This window comes from Molothrus aeneus, chromosome 32, assembly GCF_037042795.1.
Source record: "Molothrus aeneus isolate 106 chromosome 32, BPBGC_Maene_1.0, whole genome shotgun sequence".
In the NCBI taxonomy this organism is placed as follows: domain Eukaryota; kingdom Metazoa; phylum Chordata; class Aves; order Passeriformes; family Icteridae; genus Molothrus; species Molothrus aeneus.
The window spans coordinates 1,416,020-1,437,414 of record NC_089677.1 but is presented as its reverse complement, the minus strand read 5'-3'; the positions used below and the strand labels follow the sequence as shown (position 1 = coordinate 1,437,414).

General features: G+C 42.8%; 1 protein-coding gene across 3 annotated transcripts in view; it reads right to left on the bottom strand.

Annotated features, from left to right (window-relative positions):
• The window catches only part of SHISAL1 (shisa like 1), an 82,737-nt gene extending 80,336 nt beyond the window's left edge, over window positions 1–2,401 (bottom strand). For 2 of the 3 annotated variants that reach the window (XR_010785212.1, XM_066568429.1), the window contains exon 1: window positions 1,564–1,759. The gene's annotated coding sequence lies outside the window, so the exon portion shown is untranslated. Of the gene's footprint in view, window positions 1–1,563; window positions 1,760–2,095 lie in introns of those variants that run through there. The other variant, XM_066568430.1, reaches the window with a different exon arrangement.
• Between the last annotated feature and the right edge of the window lie 18,994 nt (window positions 2,402–21,395).

Genomic DNA, 21,395 nt, shown 5'->3' with positions numbered 1-21,395 from the left:
TCAGAACTGAGTATTCTAAAACACTCCTTACACACTCCCAATGCTTCTCAAAATAACATTATATTAAACTGTCTCTTGCAAAACTATGAAAATTTGCAGGAGAGTTTCAGATGTTTAACCTAACATATAGTTAAATCAAAAGTGTGTGTTTGCTCATTCTCTCTAAGAAAAAGATTTTAAGTCCCTTCTCAGGTTGCAATGCTAAGGCAAGTGATCAAGACTGTCATTCAGTTTCACAGCATTTTCTTTCCTTACTCTTGCATCTTCTAACTGGAGGTACACTCTTTGTAACAGTGGATATTCCTACAAATTTCAAAATACTAAAGACCTTTGTTTTTACCTGATTCTGAAGATGTTAACCCAGGAAAGCATTTTAAAACATGGCATTAGAACCACTGTTTTCAGCTGGATGGTAACAGTTCACATCTTTTGAAGAGCAGGGGGACTGTGATATGTTAAATAAAGACTGGAGTTAAAAAGGAGGATTTTTACCTCTACCATTAGGGAAAAGGAACATATGTTATATGTTCACTCCTTGTAACTGAGGACAATACACTCATATACTCGGTTTTAACACTACTCCATCTTAGATAAAGTTCTTTAGTTGATTAGCTCGGAGCACAAGTGCAAGTGAACGACATTTCCTTTGCTGAGCAGAGTGGGGTAGGAAGAAGTTAAAGAGACCTGTCAAGGTCACACCACAGCACGATGGCAAAGTTACAGAAGAAGTCACTCAGCTCAGCTGTAGCAGAGACTGCAACGTGAAGCTCCTCAAAGGGTTCTGTTCTGCCAAATGACACACAAGCAGAAAGATAAGTAACATCAACAGTTTTTAGCACTAATATGTCTCAGGAGTACTTTGAACACGAGACAAGTCAGACCACGGCTCAGTTTGAGCTTTACAGCTGAACGAGGTAATGCAGCAGAACAAATACTAAGAAACCTTGTATAACTCTCACACTTGCTCAATCACATCCACGTATCGTTAATTAAGTTTGGGGAAATTGTGGAGCGTTGGAGAAAAAGCAAAGAGGAGCCACAGGATCACTCAGGGTTTATTTACTTGTTTCTGTCCGCGGTGACAAAACACGGTACTAGTACGAATACGAAAAGAGAGAAAATCGGGCAAATAGATAACCCTGAAAGCTCCGAGGGGTCCCGTTGTCATGGAAACAAGTCGCCGCTAATGAGCTTTCCACGGCATGAGTGATTAATACCCGAGCCCTGTAAATAAATATTGACGCCGAACGTAGCCAGACACGCAGGCAGCCGCTGTGGATCGAGGCGAGGAGCAGCGCAGCGCGCACACGCCGCGGCTCCCTGCGCACAAAGGGGACCGCACAAAGTTTCCCGAGGGCTGCTGCCACCGCGCTGCGCGGGGGAGCGACGGCGGCCACCGCGCAGCACAACGCGGGCCGGGCCGGGCCGAGCCGGGCGCTCTGCCCCGCTCCTGCAGCCAGGCACGGTGCTCGCCGATCTCCGGAGGCGCCCGGAACGGCGCAGCCCGCGACCGCCATCCGCCCGGCCCTGCACAGACAGACACACAGACACGCCAGCCCTCACCTTGCGCTAAATCGCTGCCCGCGCACAGCCACTTTTCCCGATAGTTGCACGGCGAATCCACAAAGGAGAGCGAGGCTCCGGCGTGTGGCCGGGGACGGTAGCGCTGGCACCTCCGACCTCGAGGAGCAGAGCACGGTGCTTCAGCCGGCGAGCGGGGGGACGAGGCACCGATGCACAGAAGCTGCTGCCACCTCCTTCCCCGGCTCCCCCATCCCCTCCTGTCCCCGCCCGCTTCTCCACCTTCTCTCTTCTTCCCCCCACCCCCCGCTCGAACCAGCTGCTCTCACTCCACCTGGGGCGGCTCTCCAGGTGCCTCCCTGCTCCCACACGCGTCCCCTACTGCAGCTGGAGCTCCGGGGCGGCTGCTCCGCCTCTCGCCGCGTTGGCTCCGCTGTCCCGCAGGAAAATTTCCCCAGCCCCCGGCGCTCCTGTCCTGTACGGAGCGGGCTCCTCGCCGCGGGCGGGGACATCGCAGCGCGGAGCCCTGTCCCGGCTCGGGGACAGGCAGAGCTGCCCGGAGGTGACCACTCACCTCAGCAAAGCCCGGCGGTACCCTCCCGGGATGGGGGTGGACGCGGCGCTGGCGGCATCGCCAATGGAGGTGAAACCTGGCGGGGGCGCGGGGCGCTCCCCCTGCCCTTTCCCTGTCCTGCTCCTCCTGCGGGGGCTTCCCGGGCAGGGACGGGATGCGCCGCCCGGGCGCTGCCGGCACTGCTGGGGCTCCTCTGCGGTGCCGCCGCCCTCCCTCCTGAGCTGGGGCGAGGATGGATGAGGGAGGGGGCGCTGGCAGGGCGGGTGCGGCCGGAGCGGAGCCGTGCGGTGCCGCTCTGCGGTGCACAAGGATCGGCTTGCTCCGGGCAGACTGGGCTCTGTCACCAGCGAGCGGGCGGCTGGGCCAGGAGGCGACAGTGCGGCGGCTTCCCCAGGGCTCTCAGCCAGCCGCTGGTCGGTCGCTGCCCGGCTCAGACCACGGCCCGCTCCCCTCTTCTTCCCCCTTCCCGTACGCCGCCCTCCCCTCCCAGTCATTACGAGGGCACCGGGGATTAAGTGTACGTTCAGTTTTAAGAGCATTATATTAATAAATAGCGATTCGGTGATTTTAAATTACTCTGCGAGCATCCATCCGGCAGCCTGTTAAGAAGCAATCCCCTCCAGGCACGGTTTAATCGGAGGGATCAGAGCCCGGGCGCCGCGTCCTCCGGTGCCTCCAGCGGGGCTTGCCCAGGGAGCTGCGGCCGAACGCCCACCTGCTGCGGCGTTCCTTAGGAAAACTCCTTACGGGAGAGCCATGCCCGGCCCGGGAAGGCGGTGCTGCCGGCGGGAGGGACAGAAGAAGCACCGGGAGAACCCCGGCCTCCGCCTGGGAACGGCCCTTGAGTTTGTCCCACGTCTCACTAGAGACTAAACTAGGCAGGGGTTGGCGGTGCAGCCGGAATTTAGACGCTGCAGAAAGTGCACATCCTTAGAGCAGTGGAAATCTGGCTTTTATACTGCGTGACGCCAGCGGACACACGGAGAGGCAGCGCGGTGTGAGCCCTCCTGGCTCCTCAGAGCGATTCTCGAGCTCACCTGCGCACCCGGCGGCCCCTCGCTGCTGCAACAGTAGCACCGCGGCTCCAAGACAAAGACTAAAGCAGCTCCGAGAGGGGAAGAGGAGGATAGACACAGATTTGAGGGCTCAGCCCTCAGAAGATGGCTAAAGCCTCCCTTTCTCCCCCTCCTTCCTTTTTCATCACACCTCCAGAGCCCAACAGGTGGTTGTGACCTCTGAGAAGTTCTAAGCTAATCTAAGTAATGTCTATAAATGGCCTCTCGCATGAATTCACATTATAAGAAAAAAAGATTTTTCATTTACATTTTAACGCATAAATCATGCAAAGTAGGGAGCTCCAGACACTGTTGCAAGAGTGATGACTCATGCCCACCACATGTACATTATTTATTGTCTGAGGATGGGACCGTGTTTAAATTAGGCTGCTTGATAACCTAATCTGAATGTTCTGAACTGCTTCCCTATAATTATGTTCTGGAGAAAGTAAAGCATCATTTCTTAACCCTAGTCTGTCTCCCTGACACATTTTAATTCAGAGACTTGTATAGAACTACATGTTTTGAATTTCCTAGCAGGTGCAGTGCTCTTTCTGCACAGGCACTGCACGTGGAAAGGAACAACCACAAACGTACTTCTCAGATCAGGAAGGAATGTAAACTATGGCTTTCTGCACATTAGCAGATAAAAACTGTTAAGTTCAACAATTTCAAACAGAAATGAAGATACCCTGCCAGCTTCTCATACTGGGATGTCTCATTACCCGGCTGTGTTAAACTAGGCTTCACCATCCCATTGGGACTAATTCTCTTCCAGACACCAAAACCAACCTCCTTATGGCTAGGTGGGCTGCTGTTATTTTTTCATAAAATAATTACAGAGCAAATAAATGGTGGACCATCAGTTCATCTGTTTGTTTCCTTCTTACAGTCCTGTACAATTGCTGATTCCTCCATTTTACTAAACCTTGAGAGTACAAGGCCAAAAAGCTGTTCTGTTCCCTGTTCTTCATTTGTTTTTCCTCTTTCTTTTCAAGCAGATGGTATCAAGGAAGCTCTTCCCACACATACACAAAGATTCAACGCCATTCCTGTGATGAACTCAGGCTTCAACTACTCCTTTTGTTCTGTTCTTCTCTTTCTGTGAGAGTGACACACCCTCACCCTCACCCATTTCATAGTTGTGAGTGACCAAGGGAAAAGCCATGGCCAGAGTCTCCTCTAAATATGAAATTAACAATTCTGTGGTACTCATGCCTATTTTGTGAGGAGCAGACGTTTTCCAGTGGATAAACGTGTGAGGAGAAAGATCAGGATGGAGGGCGTTTATTTTTGCTCGATATTTTGGAGGAAAGAGAGAAATGCTGGACTTTTAATGGTTTGAGCTTTCAACTGGCTGTTGGTCAGATCCCAAACCCACAGGGCTGCAACACAGCAAACAGTAATAGGGAAATGCAAATTAGGACAAGAAATTAAAATTAAATCCTGATCAATGATTCTGTCATCCCATGCTAGAGCCAGATGCAGCAACCAAATGCTTGTGTCCCAACAGCCTCATCATCATCTGCTTGATGTTGTGTGGCTCTTTTTTGCAGTAAATATAAAATAAAACCAATCTTATATTTTAGTGAGTTGGTAGACACTTTCTATTTTCTAAAATATCTACAAGTCTTCCCGCTCTAACACTCCTGTCTCATCAAATAAAAACTGTTTAAAATCACAACTTCTGCTATGGTGTAAACTTCAAGTACCTGTCTCAGTGTGGAGGGTGACACCAAACAGAAGATGGGTGATTTAGCTATCATTCTTGCCCAAACCTGTGCTGGAATTGGTGTTAGGATTCAATGCCACTAAGTGTGGCACTGTTCCAAATCAGGCCTGTACTGCTTCAAGGTTTCAAAGTTAAAGCTCTATATAAAAATACAAAAGATGCTTAGAATCCAAGAAGTGATCATTTACTTAATGTGGTATAAAGAAACCTTAAATTGTAACCTCATTTGGGCTTTATTTGGGACAATACCACAGTAAATAGTAAAGTAATGAAAAATAGGATAAAGCTGTTATTCAAAGAATCTTTTTTTCTCTCTTCTGAAGTTACAGAAAGGCACTACTTTAAAGTTCACAACATCTGAGCAGTTCATTTTCTATTTTAGCCCTTATAGGCCAGCTCTGCTGGCTCACATAAGCTAACTTTGCTCCCAGGGAACGTCCCACTGACTGCAGCAAGGACAAGTTCACATCCCAGGCTTTACAGTACAGATTCTGTGCTGAAACAAGTGTGTCAGGGGCCAAATGCTGCAATGACCTGCAGGCATGAGTTATACATGAAGATAAGCATGTGTCTAAGCCCTTGTGAGTCTGACCCCAAATTTCTTAGCTATTCATCATTGAAGATGAAAAGCCAAAAGCCCTATTGTTTCATCCTGGGAATTCCATGCAGTTTCATCCTCTGTATGAGGATGAAAAACTTCATGTTTAAAGTTTTTCCTTGGCAACATCTGGAAATCTTGATAATGCATTATATGCACAGAAGTGCAGCATGTCAGTATCAGATTCATTTTTGAAAAGGATAAATCATCTTCTGGCATTCTTAATAGTGTTATTTGGACTATTATGACATGAAATGCACAGTTTCCATGCAGTGTTGGGAAATACTATGAGTAAGACAGTGTTTCAAATATTGTTTCAGTCATCTTTCATAACTCATCTTTAAAGATCACCTAGGGGTAACCTGCATGGGTTTTCTTTTGTGAGGGACTTGCATGCAGACAAGGTGCATTAGGTCCTTCCAGATGAGAAGTGTTGGCATCTGGAGTGAATTAACAATCAAAGTGCTGACTGCAAAAAGGGCAGTCCAAACTCAGGTGGTTTGGACATGCCCCTGGCTACCACATGGTCATTGATGATTGCCAAAGATGGTTTTTCAAATCTAAATGTCAAAGAAATTACTCAGGGACAGGGCTTACTTTGCTGTCCAGGCTGTATATGTGCATAAATATATGTATGTTTCATTTTCAGGAAAAAAATTGTATTTCAAAAGTGGATCAGAACCAAGAACCCTGGCATAAGCATTCTTGAAGCTGTGAATTTGGAAAGACCTACCTACAACATAAACACTTGGATGTTGTTTCAATTAGCTGAGGTTTCCAAAAAGAAAAAAAGAAGGAAAATAACAGACGCACAACAATAATTAATTATAATAGTGTAAGGACATTTGTCTGTGTGATTTGTGTACACATATAGGTACATATACATAAATATTCATTTTCAAGCCCACATTCAGGGAAGTAGAGTGAGTCACAACATACACAGTGCAGATGCCACTCCATGCCATCTGATGGTAAGGACTCATACGGGTAGGTCCACCCCAGAACACACACAAATGTGTGGGATTGGCATTAATCCTGTTATCCCAGAGGGAAGGATGTTCATTCCTCCTCCCACAGAGCAGCCCACCGTGAATTCACCAAGCCCTTTCCTCCGCTTGATTCCTAAGCAAGCCAGGCTGTAGCACCTTTCTCCCCCTCATATGCACTCCAGGCAGCGGCTGCTCAGAAGAGCAAGAGGGGAAGGGAGCTGCTTTTGTGTCAGCAAATAAAAAATACTGCTTGCTTCTCGGTGTAGACAGTGGGTTCTGCTACAGCAGCTGACATTTAAAACACATTCACACTTGTCACAGAAATAATACACAGTGTGTGGATTGTCCCTCCCTAGCACAGCAAGGCCATCACTCTCCCATCTCTCCTTTAGATGCTTTTTGCTCTTTCCCTGCGTCTGATTGCTGAGGAGAAAATGTGTGACTGCTCCCAAAAGGTTACCAGGCCTGTGCTGTTAGGCTGTGCTACCATGCACTTCTAAAGACAGAGGGGAGAGCTAGAGTGGCCTTCCAGTCTGACATTAAAAGCAAAGGTGCCTTCACAGTTCTCTGCAAAAAGACAAACCATCCTTCTGAGTCATTCTGCACCCAGCAGAGGAGTTATCAGTTCCAAAAGAGTCTAAGTTGGATGGGACTGGATAATTTTGTGTTGGAAAGGAAAGGGAAGGGAAGTTCTGGGAAGGGAAGGGGAAAAGAAGGAAGGAAGGAAGGAAGGAAGGAAGGAAGGAAGGAAGGAAGGAAGGAAGGAAGGAAGGAAGGAAGGAAGGAAGGAAGGAAGGAAGGAAGGAAGGAAGGAAGGAAGGAAGGAAGGAAGGAAGGAAGGAAGGAAGGAAGGAAGGAAGGAAGGAAGGAATGCAAGTAGATCTTCATGGCCACGGTGTCCAGCCAAAGCCTCCAGTTATGAAAGTAAGAGATGCAGCTCAATGCAGTGTTTGGACTTGGATGTGGAATCCTTAATAAGAGAAAAATGTGGTGGAAGAACAATTGCAATGTAAGTAGATTTATGCAAACCAAATGGGAAGTGTGAAGAGAAAAAAGAGCAAATTCTGGGACAAGTTTTATATTCTCCACAATTTACAGTTTAAATTATTGTAAAAATACATATCAGCTAATAGTTTTTCCACAAGTTCTATTTTGTCACTGTTCACTTTCTGTCAGGGATTATTACACAGGGTTGGATTGTTGAACAGTGGCTACATTTCATTCCAAATATGGCTGCACTTCAGGGGAGGGATTGCTGAACTATGTCAATTTTTGAAGGAATCTGAGATCCTCAACATGGAAAAAACTATGCAGATGTGTAATGACTGTATTTTACTGGAAGATATTAACCAAAGCAGGGAGGAGAGCCAGCAGGGTGGGCTTTCATGTACTTACAGTACAAGGTTCTTGGGAATCTTTTTTTTTCCCCTTCCTGGATCTTTGACAAGTGGAGCATGTTTTGGTTTAGCTATCCCCAACATAAACACAAAAATATCTGGTCTCCCAGATGTGCTGCAGAACATATTGTTTGTCAAGTATTTTAAGGTTCTACAAATGAGCAGGAATTTGTATTGTTGTGTTTTGCTTGCTAGAAACCAGCAGGAACTTTTCCACAGCCAACTCTATCACCACCGGCTCACATTGGAGGGGTTTTGCAGGGTGGTACATGAGAGACACATGGGGCTGACTCATGTTCATGTTTGTCAGCATAAATGACCTTTCCAGGACAGATTGGTTGGAAGTTTGCTAGGAATATAGGCTAGCTTTGGGCTCTCTGGTCTCTTTGAGTCCTCTTAGAGGATATTTAAGGATCTGGTGCAATGAGAGAGGAAGGCTGCTCTTCAATGAGTCGGAAAAGCTTTTATTTTGATGGGTGCATGAAATGAGATTTCTCTCTAATCTTCTGTGTAATTCATTGGCGTAATCTCTTTGTAGGCACATCGTATTAATCCTTGTTATTAGAGAGAGGACGTCAAACATGGAAAGTTTCAAAACATGCCACTGTATGGAAAAGGCCAAGATGCTGGATCTCCCTACTCTTTGTACTATAATTAAGATTTACATTGTTTATGCCTTAGCAGTTCACTGGAAATAGTCCTTGAAGTAAGTGTGCACAGAAAAAAAAAGGAAAAAGGAATAAAAGGGAGAGAAAGTATTTGAATTGAGAAACATGTAGTAATTGAGTATCATTGAGCCATACCAGCAAAGGGATTTTTCTCCTGTGTGGGAATGAACAGCAGAAGTTCAGTGAAAGGGGTTTTAATGCCAGTGGAATCCAGAAACTGAAGCATAGTTTGAAGAGTTGTTTATGATTTCCTTTATATTCAACTCCATGGGTTCTGTCATTGCAGAACAGACACACAAGAGAAAATAACCTATAAAGCCACAATGTAAATAGGTTTCTCTTGCACAATATTCTGTGGCCACAGGTTTTAGATTGCCATCCTTGGGCTAGGATTTGCAGAGTAAATGTGCCTTTATTGTTGTATGGGCATGGCTTATAATCAAAATCTTCTCTATATTAATAAGTGAGTACATCCAGAGCAGTATTTCATCCTCCTGCTTAGGATTTCTTCCTGATGGACTGGAAAAGGAAATTTTTAACTCCACTGGAAGATTTTTCTCCTGCCTGAAATGGGAGCTGGGACAGCCACTTCCCCCATGATGGCATGTTCCTCCCTCACTGTACCGTGGTATCCTCCCTTCTACACTTGTGTATTTTCTTCTTTGCAAAATTGACACACCAACCATAGGCAGATTGGAGGACACAAATTTACATGTCCTGCTAAACCATCTCTGTCCATACCCATTAAGTTATTTAAGCATCAGAGTAACACTGCTCCGTATCCTTGAGGGTCTGGGTCAGAATGTATTAGAAAATGTTATCTTTACTTTGAAGTCCAGCTTCAATACAACTCTGCTTGCTTCCTGCTCCTCCTTCTCTTCCTGTTTATTTATACCAGAAACCTTTTTGTTAGTGAAACAGAAATAGGTTACTTGGTATCTCACTCCCTTAACCACGAATTTTTGGGCCACTCTTTATCCTGGGAAAAATAATATCTTTTTAGAGGTGGCACACCTATGTTAAGACACCGCAAATCACTGACAGAAAATGAAGGGATTGTACTTCTAAAATGAAGGTATTTTTCTGTTCAACAGAAACCTAATAGGGTGTTGTGGTTCTGCTAAATAATGGTTGCAAACCTATGGTGTTCTGTGAGCTGGTGAAATTCCTTTTCAAGATTAAATACATTTAATAATATCACTGTCTGCAAGTAGTAGCCGCCAGCCATTTGATGTCATAATATTAAACTTGCAATTCCATAATCTTCATAAAAGTGGAAGATTATTCTGCATGCTGCTTCTTGGGGAAATTTTGCTTTCTCTTAGATAAAGTATTTTTTTTTCCTTTTCAACAAATAACACACATGGAATTTTAAGAGATGAAACAGAAACCAGTGGTTCATGGAATCACAGGATCATTTAAGTTGGAAAAGACCTCAAGATCATTGGGTCCAACTTTGAGCCATCACCCCCTTGTGTCATTTGAAAAGGGGATATTTCCTGGATCCTTGGTGTTTAATTTGTTTGCCCAGGAAAGCTGAGACCCTTTGTGCCTGACGAATCCCATCCCATTTTGGGGACGTTTTCCCTGAACAGTCCTGCTGGATTAGAGGGTGCTTGAACGGACTTATTCAGGGACACACACCAACAGCATCCCCTTCAGCAGATGCTGTGGATGCAGTTTGTGGCTGTGGGAATCATTATGGAAGAGCTTTTGAGCATTCTAGCCACATTCCATCCAGGAAGCAGTAGCTGTATTTTGTACCCTACAATTTCTGTACTGTTACAGGCTGTGTGAGGATGTGAATAGAGCTTCTCAGCTTCCTCTGATTTTACCTCCTGCCATCTTTTCACACCTCATCAACCAGCCCAGAGCACTGAGTGCCATGTCCAGTCGTTCCTTGAACACCTCCAGGGATGGGGACCCAAACACCTCCCTGGGCAGCCCCTCCCACTGCTTGACAATCTTCTCTCTTTTCAGTGAAGAAATTTCTCCTTAAGTCCAACCTGAACATGCCCTTCCACAATTTGAGGCCATGTCCTCTTGTCCTGTCCTAGTTAGAAGGATCTCAAGGCTCCTGGGTAATGTATGTGCATAATTAGAGGGCTGAAAGTCTTTTATGCCAATCATGGTGACAGTGATCATGGTTGCCTCTTACCCAAATGCTCTGTGGCATGTACATGTCAGGGCTTCCAAATGCTGTTGCACAGACTCTCACACTGAAGCCCTTTCAGGGCAGCCAGGGTATGCTACCAGCCTTACTGGTCACTCCCGCAGGAATTCTGGACATTCTCTTGGGACAAAGACATTTGCAAAGGAAATAAGTAAATTAAAAGTCACGAGTACTTTCACAGCTATTTCTCAGTTTTGAAAATAATGCTCAAGAATATTTTCCTCTCCCCCTTTCTCATACGTCAGGGCCTTGTCCCAGCCTCCTGAGGATCAGAAATTAAAGTGTGAGGAATTGCAGAGAGTCCAGGTAGAACATAATATTAATATTATTGACTACTACTACTACTACTACTACTACTACTACCACCACCACCACCACTTATTGTTATTATTAACATCATCATTATTATTATTTTTGTCTTTATTTTACACAGTTCCAATAATTTTTCTGACTCCTGTATTTTTCTAGTACTCCTGTGTTTAAAAGGATATTGTTTAATCAGAAGCTGTCACCACTTCCATTATAATAGGAATATTTGCTCTACAAAGCTATGTAAATAAAGCACACTCGCCTTCTAATCTAGTGTTTCCACATCCCCTTTATTTGCCATATTCTTAAGAATCTTGTAAGAGCTGTTTAAACTGTCTCTGGTCTCCTCTGCAGAAGAACCACATTTGGCTGGATTTCTGCTGCAGTGGAAGCCAGCCTGGCCACCTTCTCATAGGCTCTTTTTTTGGAGACAAGAACTGTATCTACCTGTTCATTTTTGCTCCACAATGGTAGGTTAAAAAAATAACCACACATAATTTTTTTGCTTTTTCCTTCACGGCCAAGAATTTAGGGGATGTGGCATGACAGTGCATAGACATTCTAACTTTCCCAAAGTTTGAATGGAGAGGGCAGAGCTGCTAATACAGTCTGACATGCAGACTGGCTTAGGAATGCCTGCTGTGGTTGGAATCAACCAGTGAAGGGCCTGAATTTGTTCAAGTGGCAAGCAAGAAAAGTTTTAATAGCAGATTCTAAGAAACCTGCACATGACCAGACTCCATATATCCAATTGTTGCTGCCTTTTCAGCACATGCAGTCAGGGAAAATCTTGCAGTCTTCACACAGAGAAAATTCCCACTAGAATTAACAGGAATTTGTGTGAACAAGGATTGAGTAAGTGCTGACTCACAGCCCAGCCCGACAAGTCTTTTCTCATGACAGCATCCAATTAAAATTAATGAAGTAACTTGTTCAAGGATCACCCAGGGAAATGATGGGAGAGGTAAGGGTAGAACACAGATTATATGAGTCACTGCCAAGTTCCCTGATGTTAAAAAGTCAAAATACTTAGAGGACAGAAATGCTGAAGAATAGTGAGAAATGAGAACCATTAGTTGAAGTGGCTTCCAGGCAATCTGTCTGGGGTGATCAATTTACATATTTATCCCTACCAAGATATAAACCCTGCAATATTTCTTACCTCTCTCCCATCTAATTGGGTATTATGGCCAAAATGTGAGAGTATCTTATTTTTTGTAAAGGAAAATAATTATGTTTTAAAATCTCCAGTGGACTTCGTCTCTATTTTCCTCAACTACCCAAATTGCAGCTCACTCTTGACTTTTCAGAGCAGCCCAGACATTTCAAATGCAGCTGGCTGTGCCTGATTTTACCCCCGACCCAGCTCAAACCAGAAAATTATATTCTGCCTGTGACCACCCCTCCTCCTTTCTCTAGCTTACCCTCTTCACTGGAAGAAGCTGAAGGGAGGTAACATCCCTTTGCAGGCTGGCCAAGAAAGCAGCTCTTAAATAAATTTATCTTCACCTGTGATGTTAGGTTTGCATTAGGGGAAGGTGAAGGGTGTAAGGATTTGGCCTGCTACTTATAAAATAAAGAAGTTTGCTCGCTCGTGTTGCAAGTGCCACATGGGAGTCAGTAGAATCAGGAAGAGTTTCAGAAATCTAATTTGCTTTTCATTGTGTATGCTGTTTGATTACCTTGTACCGTTCTTTCTGTTTGCAATAAAAACAGTGACTTCCCAGTCATTTTCATTTTAGGTCTCTCTCTGGCATTCACACAACAATATAACATTTGAATTGCAAATACTGGAAGAATTTATTAAAGATAGTCACTTCTTCTGGATTTTATGTGTATATGTGTCTATATCTTCCTAATGTTTTCAGTTGCTGTGAGAGCTTATTCTGTTTTTCAGGTGCCTTTTAACTAGCTCTGTGTCCATGAGTGTGGAAGAAAGGACAGAGCAGTACATTTAAAGTACTTCCCTGGAAAACTATTCATTCACAGTTTTTGAAAGAAACATCTGAATATTGTGCAAGAACTCCAGAGTGTTCTCAAAGAAAGTTCCCCTTGACTGGGCACTCAAAGCAACCTTGTCTGACAGCCATGCAATTTAAATTATTAAATGAATTCAAGAGGAAGATCCTAAAATGAAATTGCATCCTCTCCTATTTTTCCAGGTGCCTGCTCTTCTCCCAGCATACCTTACTCAAAATGCCCGCTGTGGTCCATTACACTCCAAAAAGAACAAGAAAGAGTCTCTGAATGAAAAGTGTAAACCATATCAACACAAGTCGACAAACCCCATCCAAGTCCCTGAACCATAGAATGCAATATCCTTTCTCCAGTATCCAGCTGCTCATGGGAATGGTACAAAAGGAACAACAACAAATAACCCTCCCCAATAAGCAGAGAACAAATTCACACATGCCACTGAAAAAGGTGAAAAATGGGTAAGTCCCACATGGGAAAAACAGTTTTCCCAAGCTTCTTCCAGGGAGAGTGTAAAGCATTTTCCCATTGGTGCAAGCACTGTTAACCTTTCTGGAAAAGGAGCAAAGGCCACATTGGGATTTCAGTCTCTTGAGCTGAAGTTGCAGAACCCTGGATGGCTGTACAGGTGCTAAAGATGGTAAAGGTACCCTTAATCATTTTGAAACCTCATATTACAGAAATAAGACCTAACAGTCTTAGATTTCTGCTCAGCTTTATGACCAGCATTTCAAAACAACCTGATACCAGCATAAATAACTGGAATAATGTCCTTGAATTATTTTCCACTTCTGCGTTTTCCCTTTACTTCTTTGACAAAAAAGGAGGTTCCAGCTACTTTTTTCTCTTAAGTTAGCAGATAGAATATTGGTACCTTATGCTTGGTGAGCTCTAAACTTAAAATAGAAGGCATCAAGAAACCAGATTTTTTCTTAGTATGTCTAGATCTGTGTGTCTGAGTGACATAACATGACCAAAGCTGCAGCCTAAAGTGAGCAGATTATGCTGTTGTCATAAAGTCAATGCATGCAGCACATGCCACATTGCCACTTTGATTGCATCTTGATGTATTTAGGGGATGTGGCATGACAGTGCATAGATCATGAAGCCAAACCAAATGTCAGGTTCCTCCATTTCCTGACAAGTGGTATTTGAGCAGTAGGATTCTCCCATTCTCCCACTCCCTCACTGCATTTGTAATCTGAAATCAGTGTTTTGATTTCAGACTAAATTATGATAGATTTTTTAATTTTGAGGTTTCTGTATTAAATTTAGTCATTAATAGGATTTTTTATGTTCTTTGTCTTCCCTAAATGATGTTCCTGTTTTCCTTTCATGATGTTTTCTTAACTACATTTTCAATGCTACCAGAAAGAAGGAGGTTTCTATCCCTTATTACAGAATTTATTTTTAAGGTTCATTTCTTTCCTTTTTATAGAAGATACACATACAAAGCTGTTTCAGAGCAGCACCAGTTGAAATACTATTTGAGTTTGGAAAGATCCAATTACTAATGTGGAAACAGCAGGAAGACCTAGAGGCTACAAAATCATTACTTTTTACAAGTCATACTCATAGTTCAGTGAGTCTGGTGTTTATCTCTAGGAGAGACTTACACCATGTGCTTCATCTAGAGGCAAATCTTATTACTGATCTCATTCCTTTTGCTCTTAGCAGTAGCTTAAATTGGCATTACAATGAAAACTCAGATGGGAATTCAACAAAAAGACATGGTTAGTGCTGGACCTTTCATTCTCTGAAGAATGTCCATGCTGTTCATGCTAAATTCAAGTTTGTAGTTCTCTTGGACTACCCATGACAAAAAGCTGCTACGGTGTCCAAGTCCTTCCTTCATCAGGAAAAAAAATAGTTGCTTTTCCAAAATGTCAAACCTAGTACAGACTAGATGAAAAGTACTGGCAGGCAAACATAAACCTCAGTGGCAGTCAAAAGAGAGGGAACAGAGAGATGTGGGTTTTTTTGAGACCACAAGGTGGGCAGGCAGTATTTCAAATAACTCCATTTTCATTGTCCCCCATTGCACTGCTCAGCGAGGAGAGAGAGGGACAATGGTAGGCTGGGTTGGTGATGCTTTAGTGTGCATGGAGTGACCTCCCTTCCACTTACAGAGGCAAAATAACCTCATTCCCTTTCATTTATGTAAGATGGAGGTGCACAGTTGCTCAGACTCTGTCAGCAAGAGGATGGTTTATGCCGAGAGAGCATCTTTGGTGTGTCATTGTCACAGCACAGGGGGACATTACCTTGAGGCACACAGAATGAGGCCTTTGTGCCTGCCCGGGAAATCAGACACCAGAAAGGTGTCCTCAGAGAATTATCCCTCTGGCCTTCCTCCCTTCTCTACAACCTTCCTTCAGTTTCTGCTGACCAGCATTCAGTCCGGTCTCCTCCCTGAGGATCAGTACATTGAAATGTGTGGAATCTGTTTGGCAGTAGAAATGGTTCTCTTCTGGGCAAAAGTGAACCAAGTCTGCTAATTTTGCTTCTATGACCTGAAACACCAGGCACTGTCAAAAATAATTAATGACTCAGAAAGTGAAGTACTAAATAAAATAGGAACATGAAAATATCCTGGTATTACCACATTCTCTTTTATAAGAAACATGACACCATGATAAATGATAGTCCGATCCATCTTTGACACAAAAGAAAAAAAGAAAGTTGAAAGCCTTCACTGAGTCAGAAATGTAGACAGTAACACAGCTCCTTATGCTCCTTGAGACACCCTGGTTTTTATTTGAGAAAATTTACTCTGTTCTTGACATTTGCTCTTATATTAATGGCACTAAAGCTCTGAAAATCTGGAGAGACAGTTTCTTAGTAGTTTGGCTCATGAAAAAACACCATGGACATCCAGCCAGCTGTACAGTCCAACCAAGAAAAAAATGCCAAATTTATTGCTAATTGCCTGTTCTAAGCCAGATGAGCTCAATATCTGCTACCTCACATTTTCACTGGGCTAAACTCAACTTCTTATTTTTTTCAGTAGCACAGGTTGTAAGTGGAATAAATCAGAATTATTGAATGTTTTAGTTGACCAGAAGAGAAGTGCTCTCTTTAATTCTTTAATCGCCTCTATTAAAAAAAATGTTGGCAACTTCACACTGATTTTGAAGGCAAAAGTTGAAAAATCTTGAATTGAGCATTTTTATATTTATAATATCATTTCCATTTTTAAACCATCAGCCATATCAATGAATAATTCTGACTGTCCAACAAATGTGACTGTCCAACAAATGCATATTTTTGGTAAATAATTAGTAAAATTTATGAGTCTGATTCACTCCACTCTAGATATTGTTTGTCACAATTTTCTAAGATCATTCTTTGTTTAGAAATATGGCTGACTTTTATCTGTTTGTAAAGCCCTGGTGCATATCTAACATTGAATTACATAAGCAATTGATGAATAGTCACTAATATTTCCAGAACTGCTGCTACAGTACATCCCCACTGATATGAGGCTCCCACTGGAATAATTTTTGGCACATAAAGCTAATCTCCCTGTTTAGGATCCCTCATAATAGGAGTGTTTTAAAAAGATGAGACTAAAAGAAGGAAATACCAAAACCTGCTTTGTGAGACGTTTAGTGCTGAAAAAAAAGGCAGAACGAATTATTTTCTTACATTTTGAAAGAAATATGTAAAGATCAGAAACTGAACCAGCACCTCCCAAAGGCCTCTGTAGTGCCTTTCTAACAGGACAATCCTTCCTGGCAAGGAAAGACAAACCACTCTTGTTATTCCATCGTTTCCCATCTCCCAGGGTGGGGAAGCTGCTGAGCCAAGGATCACCCCTGTCCCCATGGGTGCTGATTTTGGAGGCTGCTGCAGGACAGGGAAGAGCAGCCCAAATGAAACAGCATGTTGAGGAAAGAGTTCATGATTTAGGCACTGCTGGTACCTCCCTGGAGTGCTTAAATTGCAGCTGAAATCAGGAGTGTATAGCAATGACACATCATTATTTTTATAAATAATGACAGGCTCAGAGGCATATGAGGATCTGTGTTATAATATTCTGATGAAAGGGTCTGTATTCATATTCTCATAAATAAAGAAATATCTTTGGAAGGCATTTAGCATAATATCATAATAAGTTCTTTTTTTTTTTTCTTTCCTATTTGGAATGTTATGTTCTTTGGGAGATTTCAAGTATTGATGGACAATAAAAATTCCAGGAAGATAGTCACAAAGGGAAAAAAAAATATTTTCAAAAAGAGGAATTACATGGAAATATAGAGAAAGATAATTTTTCTTCTAGCTGTCATGCAAATAGAATGGATATCATTGTTTTTAAGAATACTTATTTGATAAAAGTAATCCAGCTCTTTATGAGGAAAGAAAAAGTGAGAGATCATGAGGAAAAAAGAAAGGGAAGGAGATTTAGCTAAACTCTTACCTTTCATTTTAATCAACAAGAAAATAATCTGGTGAGATAATGGTCTTTGAATTGCAGATCCAAGAGCTGTGCCCCCCTCCCTCTAAAATGTATCTGAAATGTCTGCAAAGACTGTGTATAAATAAGCTTTAACTACAACATGTTTCTCTCTTTCTTAAGCAAGCTTTTACTCTCTATATTAACTTTTACTCTCTATTTATGGTCTTTGGTTGATGATAATGAGCTGAGCCATATCACATATAGAGTGACACAGAGAAAGTGTGTGAAAAGCTGTTTCAAGGAGACACATACTGCTCTTTTAGGCAGCATCTCATGCCTTATGCAGCAACTTGCTCATGCACCTCACTAACATAACCAGACCTGAAGTATGAGACCCATTTCAGTCACCAAGAGACTTTTCCCAGTAAGAAGCAGGAGTCTGGTCTGGTTAATTAATATTTGACACTACTGATCAATTTTGCTTCCAGTATTTTCAATGCTTTGTGCTGAGTTTTGTACTCATTGAGTATTACAGTGGCAGTGGAACCTTAGGAAATGGGAAACCCCCTTCCCTTCCCTTCCCTTCCCTTCCCTTCCCTTCCCTTCCCTTCCCTTCCCTTCCCTTCCCTTCCCTTCCCTTCCCTTCCCTTCCCTTCCCTTCCCTTCCCTTCCCTTCCCTTCCCTTCCCTTCCCTTCCCTTCCCTTCCCTTCCCTTCCCTTCCCTTCCCTTCCCTCCCCTCCCCTCCCCTCCCCTCCCCTCCCCTCCCCTCCCCTCCCCTCCCCTCCCCAGAATTTCCCTTCCCCAAAGACTGGCTTCTTCTCAGCTGTTAACTACAGAGCACAAAGGTTTCTAAAGAAGAGAACAAAGTTGGGTCAGAGAGGAGCTTCAGCCAGGGTCTTTCAGCCAGGATCTGAAAGAGTTTTTTCAAGATCCTTCCAGCTTCTAGTAAAACCCCTGATTTTGTTCATTCTAAAACATAAATGTGTGACCACCAGTTTTTGTAGGAAGACCTGTGCTAGTTGGTGTTTTGTGACCATCTCAAGAGAAAGGGACAATAACTGCTGAAGAAACAGGGATGAGCCTCAGTGTGGACATTTGAGAATGCTCAGACAGGAATGTTCTCATCTGTGAAATGATAATACTTGAACCTTCCAGACAAAGGAAGCATGAAAGCCTCACTCAGAGAAATCCCTTTTGGATAAACCCTCTCTGAAAACATGAAGTATATATGAATCATCCCTTCATCAAATGAAAGCTGAACTGTAAAATCTTGAGAGATGACATTTAACTCTCACACTGTTTGTATGGATACTGCCAAAACTGAAGACTCAAAACTGCTCTTGCTCATCTAATGAAATTCTTTAGAAGAAAACTAAAAATCATAGCAATGTTTTGTAGAGTTTTGCTGCCTGTGGTAGAATAATTTTGTAAGTTCTTTCATGCTTCCAGAAGGAAAGCTGGGGTAACCATAGCAGTACTCTGTATTACAAATAAGAATTGCTAAGTGCTCATTTTTAGGAATCCCATTCCACTAGATTTCTTTCAGAAAACCTCATTTATGCATCTGGTTTTTTTTTCCCTAGGAAAATGTAAAATTAAGTCATCATGACAACATTTCATTGTGTGCAAAATTAGCTCAATTACTAAATCAGACAAGAATTCCAATATAGACAGATATAACAATAGTTTGGCAAATAAAATCCTGATGGCTCCTTCTTCCCCTACTTACATAATGAAGATTGGCCACATGTTGTGGCAGGTCCTGCATTGTTGGCTGTAGAGTGCAAAATTGTGGATTTTAAGGGGAATTAAATATCTCCATTCTGCCTATTAATCTTGATCTGTTTAAACCCTGATAATGTTCCTTGTATATGAAAAGTATCTGGAAATGGAGGATCCCAAGCATCTATGCTTTATTTTTTATTTATCATATAGTTTGATTTTATACTCATGTGACAACAGCTGTGCCATGGTTTATATGGATTAGAAATTGGAATTAGAGCTGATAACTTTCAGGACAAATGAGAATAATAAATCTCTGAAAGGACGGAAGGTATGAGGGTAGTAAATTCTGTTCGTACCTAACTGGAGGCCCTGACAATTTAAACACCTAGCTAATGTTCTTAAATTAGAAACAAGATCAGGTTAGGTTTCCCATATAGTTAATTCATGTTTCCTGAGGGAGGTGCAGACCACCTTAGAAATGAATCACCCACTGGAGGTGATTCACTGACTGCAAGGACACCCTCCAAGGGACCTCGATCCAGGTATACATTCTTCAGCCAGGTACTTGAAGTTAGTTTAAAGGGATCCAGGACTCTCTAGGTAGAGAGATAAGTTTAGATTAGAGAGGAAAAACAGGCAAGATGAAATGGGAAGTCATGCTGTGTTTAAAGAACCCAAGCACACTTGGTGTTTGAAGTTTTGATAAGAAGAAAAACCAAACACCTCAAAGAAGACCTTCGGTCCCTCATTCTTTGTGTCCCATTTTGGCCTCTGACCTTCTATTCTAGAAAAGAACCCAAGCCAAAAATAAACCCCCCACCCTCCAGGTCTGGTTAGGGTGGTTACTTGCTCAGGAATGTAATAATACCTCTCCTGGGTCAGACCAAAGGTCTTCAACAACAGCCAGAATTACTTCCCTGTGGGGGAGCACAAGTTTGGAAAATTCTGCAATATTCTCTGATGTCTGACAGTCTGTGGCTCATGAGCATCCTTTGTAGTTAACAACCTGCAACTGTATTTCTCTTACATTCATCTTCCAAATGCCCTCTTTAAACTATGTCCATTCTTGTCACCCACCCTTTCCTGGGCTGAGGAACTGCACTGTTGAGCTGCACATTTACCCTTTCCTTTGCTTCTTATTTTGTGGTGTTTTCTGTCCCTGATCCTTCTGCCATCATCATCAGGAAGCCTTTATGGTCCTTTCCTCCTTTGAAATCTCTGAAGGGTGCAGAGGTGACTCTTTGGGGCAAACTCCAGAGTGACTGAAAGATTTTGGGATTGGTGCCAGCTTTTACTCTCTTTCCAGGCTCAAGAGGACACAAGCCTGACTTGGAGGAGCTGCTAAAACACAAAAGGCTCATAAACACCAGTACCAGGGAAGAATGACATGGAAGGGAGAACACTGACAATAGATTAAGGGCAAGATCTTTGTAGGCAGCTGAAAATTTAAATTTATTTTTGATTTGTTAAATACAACATACGGGAGAACTTCAAAAGAGATCGTTCTGCAACTGCCAGAGTTCCTGAGAGGGCAGACAAAGGCAGCCTCTCAAACTACACCTCTCCCCACTGCCTGAGGAAGTTTTTACCCGATTTGATAAAAATGGAAATAATTTTGGTGAGTTACTGTGTTCTAAACCAAGAGTGAACTGTAAACCTCCAGAACTGATTGGAACATTTTTCAAATTCCCCTTAAAAAAAAGAGAACACAGTTAGTTTGTGTTAAAAAAAGAAATTATGTTAGGGAACACAGTGTATTAAGACAATTATTTTCAAAAATTTAGGCCCAAGACAAGCAAGAAAACAGCTCAGATTTTCTAGGAGATATACTAAGCAGGAAAGACTATGTTTCTCAAAGAACTTTTGAGCCCAGCTGCAGTTCCAACTCAGTTACAACGTGCATTCTTTGCAGAAACCAGAAAAAAAAAGCTTTAATATTTCTACTGGTTTGTTTGTTTCTTTGTTTGTTTCCCACCAAGCTCCTTTTAGTTGTTTCAGTTGCCTACTCCACTAGTATATAAAAGCTTAACCAGTGGTCGTGACTAACACACCTAAAAACCTACTCCCCTCCAAGCACACACTTTATTATCTCCTGGAATATGTATAGCAAGCTGGGATGTGAAATCGTCCAGCAGGAGAGAAAAGGCAAATTCCTCAGGGTTTTTCTTGAGGGAATGAGATTGTGGCCAGAAGGATGCACTGAAATCGTGTTAGTGGGTTTCAGGTTCCTTCAGCCCTGACAGGGAGTTAATGACATGTTGGCAGGCACACCTAACCGGG